Source organism: Centrocercus urophasianus, unplaced genomic scaffold (assembly GCF_019232065.1).
Source record: "Centrocercus urophasianus isolate 14NV4802_14NV808 unplaced genomic scaffold, USGS_Curo_1.0 seq_18, whole genome shotgun sequence".
Lineage (NCBI taxonomy): Eukaryota > Metazoa > Chordata > Aves > Galliformes > Phasianidae > Centrocercus > Centrocercus urophasianus.
Window position 1 is genome coordinate 14,126,044 of NW_024884733.1, and position 8,424 is coordinate 14,134,467.

An 8,424-nucleotide genomic window follows, 5' to 3' on the forward strand; every position below is an offset into this window, starting at 1 on the left:
CTCGTTTACTGAGGAAAAAACCCCGCGTTGTGATACGTGCCCAGGAAGGAGGGCTCCATCTGTGCCTTAGGGGATCAGTGGGCACGTTTGGAACCACCTGGACCATGTGGAGGAGGATGCACTCTGAGCCCTGCCATGTGCCCAGGCACCCGGTGCCTGCTGGGGAGCGGAGCCACCGGGAGACTGAGGGGAGCTACCCCAGCTCTGTGCCAGCAGCTGCAGGGCTGCGTGCCCCCGGGCAGCGAGGGGCTGAGCGCAGATTTCCCATGTCCCGGGTCAGTGCCCTAATTGCTGGGTTAGCAGACAAAAGAGGAATGACAGCAGCTGTGGTGAATCCAACCTCTTGTTTCCTTGGTGGGTTTTTTGTTTATTTCTTTTGATAATTTTTTTTTTTCTGTTGCAAGTGCCCCACATGCAGTGTTTTGGCTGAAACAAAGCACCTTCTTCAATGCAAAACATACACAGGTTTCTTTGTTCTATCAAAGAAAACCAGGAAGTGTTATTTCACTGTTTCATTTAGTGGATCTGAATGTGCTTTTGTGTTTGTTTGTTTGTTTGTTTTTTTTGTTATTTGTTTGTTTGTTTCATTCAATTGCTCTACGGAGAATCAATTATTTGCACAAACATAATTGTAAATGTTAGTAACCACCATTTGGGCTTTCCCAGAGGATGGCCTGGGTCTCTGGGCAGTGCCCTCCTTCCTTTTATACCCTTTACTGAACCCTGGGTCAGCTGATCCCACAGCAAATACTTTTGGTAGTGTGGTAAATAACCACCCAGGGAGCACCGGGCTTTTGTACAAGCCTTCCAGTGGCCCTTGTTGGCAAGTGCTTGCAGGGGAACTGTGTTCACGTGCTTCCTTTGTGGCCGGACGAGGCAGCAGCCTGGCTCAGTGGGTGAGGAAGGGTGCTGGGGCCGGGTGTGGGCTGTGAGGAGCTGGATGCTGTGCAGCAAAGCTGAGAAGGGGCTTGGGGCAGTGCCTGGCTCTGTGGTGTGCAGGGCTGTGATTTATGGGTATGGCTCACTGCTGGCTGGGCTCAGCTCGCTGCAGCCAGCACAGCTGGCGGGAGCAAATGTACATGGTTATTCTAATATTCTCCTCTCTGTGCCACTGTGGATTCCAATATGTCTGTTAATTTCATCTTATAGATGGCATAAATGTGCTTGGAACATTACAGCGGGGAAAATATGACAACAGAATGCTATAAAGCATAATCCCTGCCTCAGGAGCTCACTGTCCAAGGGCCTGAGCGCCTTCTTTGTGCCGAGGAAGGGCGCAGTGTGTAGGTGTTAGCTCCGCTCCGCTTGACACGGGATTTGGAGTCCAGTGAGCGGGCAGGAGGGGGGCTGAGAACCCCTGAGGCTCTGCAGATGAGCACTCTGGTTCTGAGCATCCCCCCGAGCTCGTGGTGCTGGGAGCCCAGGCTGCGTGGTGCCAAGCGTGCAGGAAAGTAACGTATGTGGGAACCAAACACAGCTGCAGTCATGTTTGGGCAATGCACTTCCCCTGCTACGTGCATGCAGTACATTGCAGAGACGTGGGCCACGTGTGTGCCTGAGGTGGGCAGAGCCATGGCATGAGGGTGTGGGAGAAGCACGGAGCAGGCAGTCACAGGTGCTGAGAATTCATTGAGGATAGAGCTGGTGTTTTTTAATACAATTGACTCCTTGTTCACCACTAAAATAAATTCTTCCCCAAGGTCACTTGAGTTTTTTGCTAGGATCACAAAGCTGTTCCAATCTCCACCGGGGTTGGAGCTTGAGTTAAATGTGTGCTGGCATCTGACAGGGCTGTCTCAGCTCCCTCCTCCTGCCCAGACAGCAGTCCTCGCTGGTCTGGGAGGAGCTGAGCTCGGAAGGCTCTGAGCCCCAAGAGGAGCTGTGGGGCCTGATGCAATGTCCCCAGTACGTTCTGGTGTCGCCCCGGTGTCCATCCCTGCCTGCAGGCCCACAGGCCCTGGGCCAGGTGTGTCCCAATAGCTTCCTGCTACAGCAGTGCATGGAGCTCATTGGCCCCAGATGGGATGGTATGTGTGGGAAGGGTGGCATTGCTTCCCTTTGTGGTTCTAGGGACCAGAAGCAATGCAGAACACAGGCTTCTATGATGGAACAGACAGCCAGGGGCCCAGTACTCCTGGATTGCGGTTTCTTGGCAATGGCGCAGGCACTAAGTGCTCATTAGGGGGTCCCTTATTAGGCACCAGTTGCTGCTTATTAAGGGGAATCCGGGAAAGGCCACCTCGGTGTTTGCTTGGAGATGTTTTATTTGCAAGCCCATTGCCAGGACAGGCAAAGTGCCTTTGATACTTTGTCTCAATTGGAGTCTAAGACAGTTGATGACATTATACCGGGCACTTACTGTAGATCCACCGAGCCCAGGGAAATCAATAGTTTTCCATTATCGGGTCCAGCTGGGTCACCGGTCTGTCAATGAGCTGTTACGGGCGCTGTACAGGGATGAACCTGACCAGTCAATTGCTGCTGACAGGAGGAAGGCATGCTGACAGCCAGGAGAACAAGCCACTGTGCAGCTCTGCGCCTCGGCCAGCCAGCCAGGGGGCTCAGGGGGGCACCGCCAGGTGGGGGCACATGCATGGGGAGGGGCTCATCTGCCGTGTGCCAGGCCCAAAGGGATGCGCGAGGGGAGGCTGCTGCCGTGCCGGACAGAGCAGGCTTGGCCTGCAGGGGGCAAGGCCAGGGGATGGTGGGCTCACAGCCCCCACCCGTGGGTGTACTCAAAGCCCGTGGGCCTTGATTCCTCATCGGGCTGTGGTTTAACGCTGACTTCTGAGCCAACGTAAGCGCCTTGCAAAAATAAATATTTAGAAATTATCCCAATATTATGATTTTTAATTTTCAACTTTATTAGCTCCTTTCAAGTGTTAAATCCTGACCGCTTTATTTACGCCTCCAGTCCTCTGTTTGATTCTCTGCAAGTCAATATTCGCTGTGTTCCATCATCAAACACAAAGCTGGTAATCAGCTCTATCACTGGGAGCCAACTGCTGCCTTTTAGCAAACACACCGCCCCACAGAAAGCCCATTTCGGGAAGCGAGGGGCGAGGGAAGCGTTTGTACCAGGGCTGAGCGAACCTTCCTGCAGTAATTAGGAGCACCAGCCCGACATGACTCGCAGCACTCCGTGGCTCGGAACGCGTCAGATCTCTTACAGCATTAATTAAAAAGAATTTATGTTTTTTTAATAAAATGCTTCGTGTTTTAGCCCCTTCCTTCCTCCCACCGAACGTGATATGGGGCTGAAGGGAATTCAGGTTAATGTGTTGACACACTTAACAATGCGGGGTCATGTTGCACAACACGCCTGGCTGCCTCGACTCGGCGCAGCCCCTGACAGGTCCTCATCAACCCCTGCCCTAAAGGCAGAGCCAAGGAGAGGATTTTAATTACCGCTCTGCGCGCGGGTTTGCCAGCATTAAATTGAGACGTAATTAGGCCGCCGCATTTTAATAATTGTCCTAGCTAATTGGGCAGACAAGTTACGCTCCGCAGCGTGGCGTGATTAGATAATCAGTATTTCCAAACGGGCTCCGGATGACGATTCCGCGGGCGGGACGGGACGGCTCCGTCCGGCAGAGCCGAGGCCCCGACATGGCGGAGGAGGCGCCGCGCCCTCCTCGGCCGCCAGGGGGCGCCGCAACCGCGCGGCGGCGGCAGCGCCCGAGCCCAGCGCTCCGCGCCCCGCTCCCGCGCCGCCGCCGCCGGAGTACCGCGCTGCGCCCCTGCGCTGCTCTGCGCTGCCCTGCCCGCGGAGCACTGCGCTGCGGCCGCCCGCGAGCTTGGCGCTGAAGCCGCCGTCCCGCGAGCCGCTAACGATATTTGTGATTTCTACTTTTTAAAATGTTTATTTCTTTTGATTTTTCGCTCTCCGCGCTCCGCGCCGAGGGATGCGAAGGGCGAACGGGGAAACGCAGCCGTCGCCTTGCCGTTTTCTCGGGAGAAATCGGGGCGAGCAGCGAGAGGAGCTCCCGAGCCCGGCCTACCGTGCCGTCCCGCCGCCGCCCGCAGGTAAAGCGGCTCCGGGGCGGACGGGAACCCCCGGGCGGTGGAGGCCCCGCGGGGCCCGGGACGGGGTACCGGGAGCGGGCAGTGCGGCGGGGCAGCGTGAGCCTGAATCGCTGATGGCAGAAAGTTGAAACGCGGGCGTTTCACTGGGCGCTTCAAGCAGATGCTGCGAAAACGCTTCTTTAATCATTACCGTTATTTTTAATCTATTGAAGGAAGAACAGCCTTGTGGTTTAAGAGTGTGTATGATCGCACTGACAGCGAAATACAGATGCTCCAGCTGAAATCCGCGTCGATGCTTCTCGCTGGAGCCTCGGGACGTCTGTGCTGTAAGGCTCTGGCCGTTTGCTCTGGCGCACCGACACGTTGACTCCGGTTCGCGTCACGAAGCAGCTTCAGCCGCCGCAACGCCGCGCGTGTAGGTACGGACTTGCGGAGGTGCTCCGACCGAGCGCGGCGCTCCCGAGCGGCAGGGCAGGGCACGGGGCGGCTCCGGGCGGGCGGCAGCCAGGAGGGAAGCGCAGAGGCGCCGTGACCCATCCGTGTGCGGGGCGAGCTGCGTGAATTACACGGTGGCAGATGCGGAGGACTGATCTGCCAGCGCGCAGTTCGCGCTGCTTCGAAGGTGGGAGGGGGGTTGAGGGGTAGGTGGCTGCAGGCGCAGGGAGAAGCCCCCCTCTTCGTTTCTTATCATCTCTGGCCACGATGGGCTCCTGCCCGCCGGGTGACTCCCCCGAGACTCCGGGCAACTGTCCGCCGGTACCTGCCCTTTCCTGAGCAGCCCCGGCTCCATCCCGTGACCCCCCGGGAGGCTGCCCGCAGCTCTGGACCGGCTGCGGTGCGCGGAGGCACCCAGCTCCGGGCTGCAGTGAGGCGGGTCCTCTCGGCGAAGCCGAGCCATTCTGTCGGTGCCCGCCCTGGTGGTTCCGTCTGTGCTCTGCCCAGTCCCTTCGCAGTGTGATCTCCAGCGGCTGGGATGGAAGAGCCGCGCAGAACGGAGCAGTCCCTGCCCTGATCCCGCACCCCACCAGGAGCACGGGGGGACGCCGTGTGTGTGCAGCGCTGCGCCGGGCGAGGGCTCTGAGGGCCCAGGGCAGCGGCGCGGACATCTAAGGTCACTGTTGCTGTTAATTAGCCAAATACAATCCGCAAGCGGCAGTGCTTAGGGGACCTCGCAGGGACGTTTTCCTGCCTGGGGAGAGAGCTGCGGATCTGCTTCGGGGACGCCTAGAAGTGGCCGGTGCGGAGCTGTGGGGATGCTGATTTCGGGGTGGGGGGCAGGAAGGCCGCCGGGGCTGTGACACTGGGATGTCCCACCGCGACTCCCGCATTGCCCCGGCTGCGTTTGGGTTCCGGGGGCAGAGGGGGGAGCGGTCCCCCCGCCTTGGGGCCCGGTGAGATTAGAGATTCCCTTTTAATGTCCGTGTCGGTGCGATCGTATTGATGGGTTAAAGCACAGAAAGTGCAGTTTCCTTCCCGGCTCTCACCCTCCCACCTCCTGCTCAGGCCCAGGCCACGTTTGTCACAGTTATACTGAACTGAGTCTTCCTGCTTTTGCAGCACCCCGCCCCCCCCCCCCCGTGACAGTGCTGTTGGGCCCGCTGGGATGAACAAGTGTAGTTGAAGAAATTAATGTACTTCGTAAGTAATATATTTTTTTTTCTTCTGGGTACCAATTTGATAGTGCCTTTTTCTCCTTATTCCTAATGAATTTTATGACGATGAGTGTGGAGAAAAAAAAAAAAAAAAAAAAAAAAAGCGCAAAAAAGTAAGTGGTTAGAGCTATAAAATATGCTGTATTTATTTACAAGCACTTTACCGGCGCGGTGGCTGTAAGGTGGAAGCCGCCCTCGCAGAGCACGGAGCTGCAGGGCAGCGCCCACATCCCGCTGGGTCCGTTCCAGCTCCATCCCGCAGCGCCGCCCGCTCCGTGCGGTGCCGCAGAACTGCCCTCTCTCCGCTTTGCCCCTTAGCAGCCGCGTTGGAGAACGGAGGCGAAGAACGCACGCGACACACTGAAAGTCCCGCGGATTGGTGACCCTGGAAGTCACTTCCCGTCTCGGGACACCGGGCGAGGTGTCTCTCATAGCGCCTGGATCCGCGTAGCTAATTGAGGCCCGGCTGCGTCTTCCCGCTGAGGAGGGATAATAAGCGGGTCTGGAAAAACCGCTGACAAATACGGGAGAGGGAGAAGTGACAGCCGGGGTGCGGCAATCGCCGAACGGCGGAACGGTCACGCTCCTTCCGCCGGGAGCGGAGTGGGTGTTCATTGCAGTGCGGTGCCCCGGAGCTCAACGTCCCGTCGGTGCGGGGGGAGCGGCGCGCCGCTCCGGGTTGGTGCCGCTCCGCGCTCGCGCGGGGCCCCGCGGCTGCAGCGCGTTTAACTTCTCGCCGGGCCCTTTCATTGGGGCATCGCATTTGCACCTCGCTATTAGGAGAAGTAATAACACTCGCAGTCAGGGGCAAATCCTGTTAATGAACAAATTAAAGTTCAAACCGTTATTCAAGTTCACAGCCCAGAGCGCTGCTCCTTTAATAAGAGAGCTACACGTTACTTTCTCCAGGACTCCCCCCAACCCCCCTCCTCTTTATTACTTTTTAAGCTTTTCATAAGTGCTGACGGGGTATAGGGGCAGCTCCCGGCCCCTAAAGGACCAGCGGAGCGGGGGGGGGGCCTAATCCGCCCTTCCTTTGGCGGTTGGTGTAGGACGCATAAAGGCGCGGTGCCGCCGGCTGTGCCGATGGTTCTGCGGGGGGGGCCCATCCTGCACCCACGGCTGCGGCCATCGCCCCGTGCGCGGCAGCGGCGGAGCGGAGCGCTGTACGTGTACGAGCGGAGGAGATCACACTCCCCATTATCCACCTCTCGGCTAGTGTTTGATTTGTGACATCAAAAGCTTATCAAGGCGAGCTCAAAAAAAAAAAAAAAAAAAAAAAAAAAAAAAGCACCCCTACAAGGAGGGGGAGAGAGCGTTCGGGTTTGGGCGACCGTGGGGGGAACAGTCGAGAGAGGAGGGCTCGGAACTGTGCTTCTCGGGACGGGGCTGCTGCGTAATTCCCCGGGCAACGCTGCGGGGCCGGGACTGGGCTGCGGGGAGGCCCCGGTTGCTCGCAGTCATCCGCACCGAAGTGGCTTGATATAATCACCATGACAACTGCCATCTATGGGCATACAAATAACGGAGATGGAGTAGAGCGAAGATTAGCATGCCATGAAAAGTACAATAAGTTTCTTATTTAGCATTTAGATAACTGTCTTTCCTTCGGAGCGGGCTTCAAAGTTGAACCCAGTTTAGACCAAGAGGATTAATTCTCTCTCCCGCATGCTTCATTGAATCTCTCATTACCAAACTTTGTCTGTATTGATGTAAGATGTGATTGAAGATTAGAGCATTTAGCAGATCTCGCCTTTCTGCGGGGCTCGGGGCCCTTTCAGGCGCGGCCCAGTGGTCAATCCCCCCCCTTTTATCCGGTGTCTGCTTCATTTAAACTTAATCAACTCCCTCAATGAACTGGAACGGGGAAGCGTCCCCGCGGCAGGAATGCTGCGCTTTCCTTAGATCGCCCTTCGCTCCCCTTCCCGATCCGCTGCAGTTAAAGCCCAAATCGCTCTCTGATGAACTTAATCAATATGATAATGACAATCGGGGCCGAGAGGCTTTGCTGAGGCTCGGGGTGGAAAAGGCGGCGGCGCCCATTGCCCCAAACCGACCTCAGCTCGGCTCCCTCTGTGCGCGCTGCTCCCACCTCCTCCCCCCCCCCCCCCCCCCATTCCCTCCTCCCTCACGGGGTCACGCAGCGCGTTGCGGGGCTGTTACCGGCGCGGGAGTCCCCGGCCCCGGCGCAGCCCCCACCGCCCCGTCCCGCGGTGCGCAGGACATCCATCAGCGCTGGCGGGCGCGTGCGGAGCGCTCCTGCGTAAATCTGCAGCCCCTGTCCCGGCTCCGTCGGAGCTGGCGTCTGTATATCATTTTTATACTGCTACCAGTAGAGCAATTTCAAAAGTATTTGCAAGGAAAATGGATGTCCCCATCTGTTCCCGAACTCATAAATGTGCCACTTTCGGAAGGTTTTCACCGGTAATCATATCTTTAATGATGAACAAACTTGTGATATATACCTTTCCATAAAATGGGGTTTTCTTCGCTTCCCCGTGATTGGCCGCGATAAATGGCTTTTCCATATGGTGGGGAGATAAAACATGAGATTACCGGGGCTCGTCGGCTGGGTCGTAAACAAAAGAAACAATTCACTCCGAACGCTCCTTAAAGAGAACCAACCGCACAACTAAGTTCTATTAGCAGGGGAGAACGGCCGCCCCCGTGCCGAAGCCGGGTCTCTCGCACTGCGCTGCGCGGCCGCTCGCATTAACGCCCGACTAAGCTCTAATTGTTGCCATCG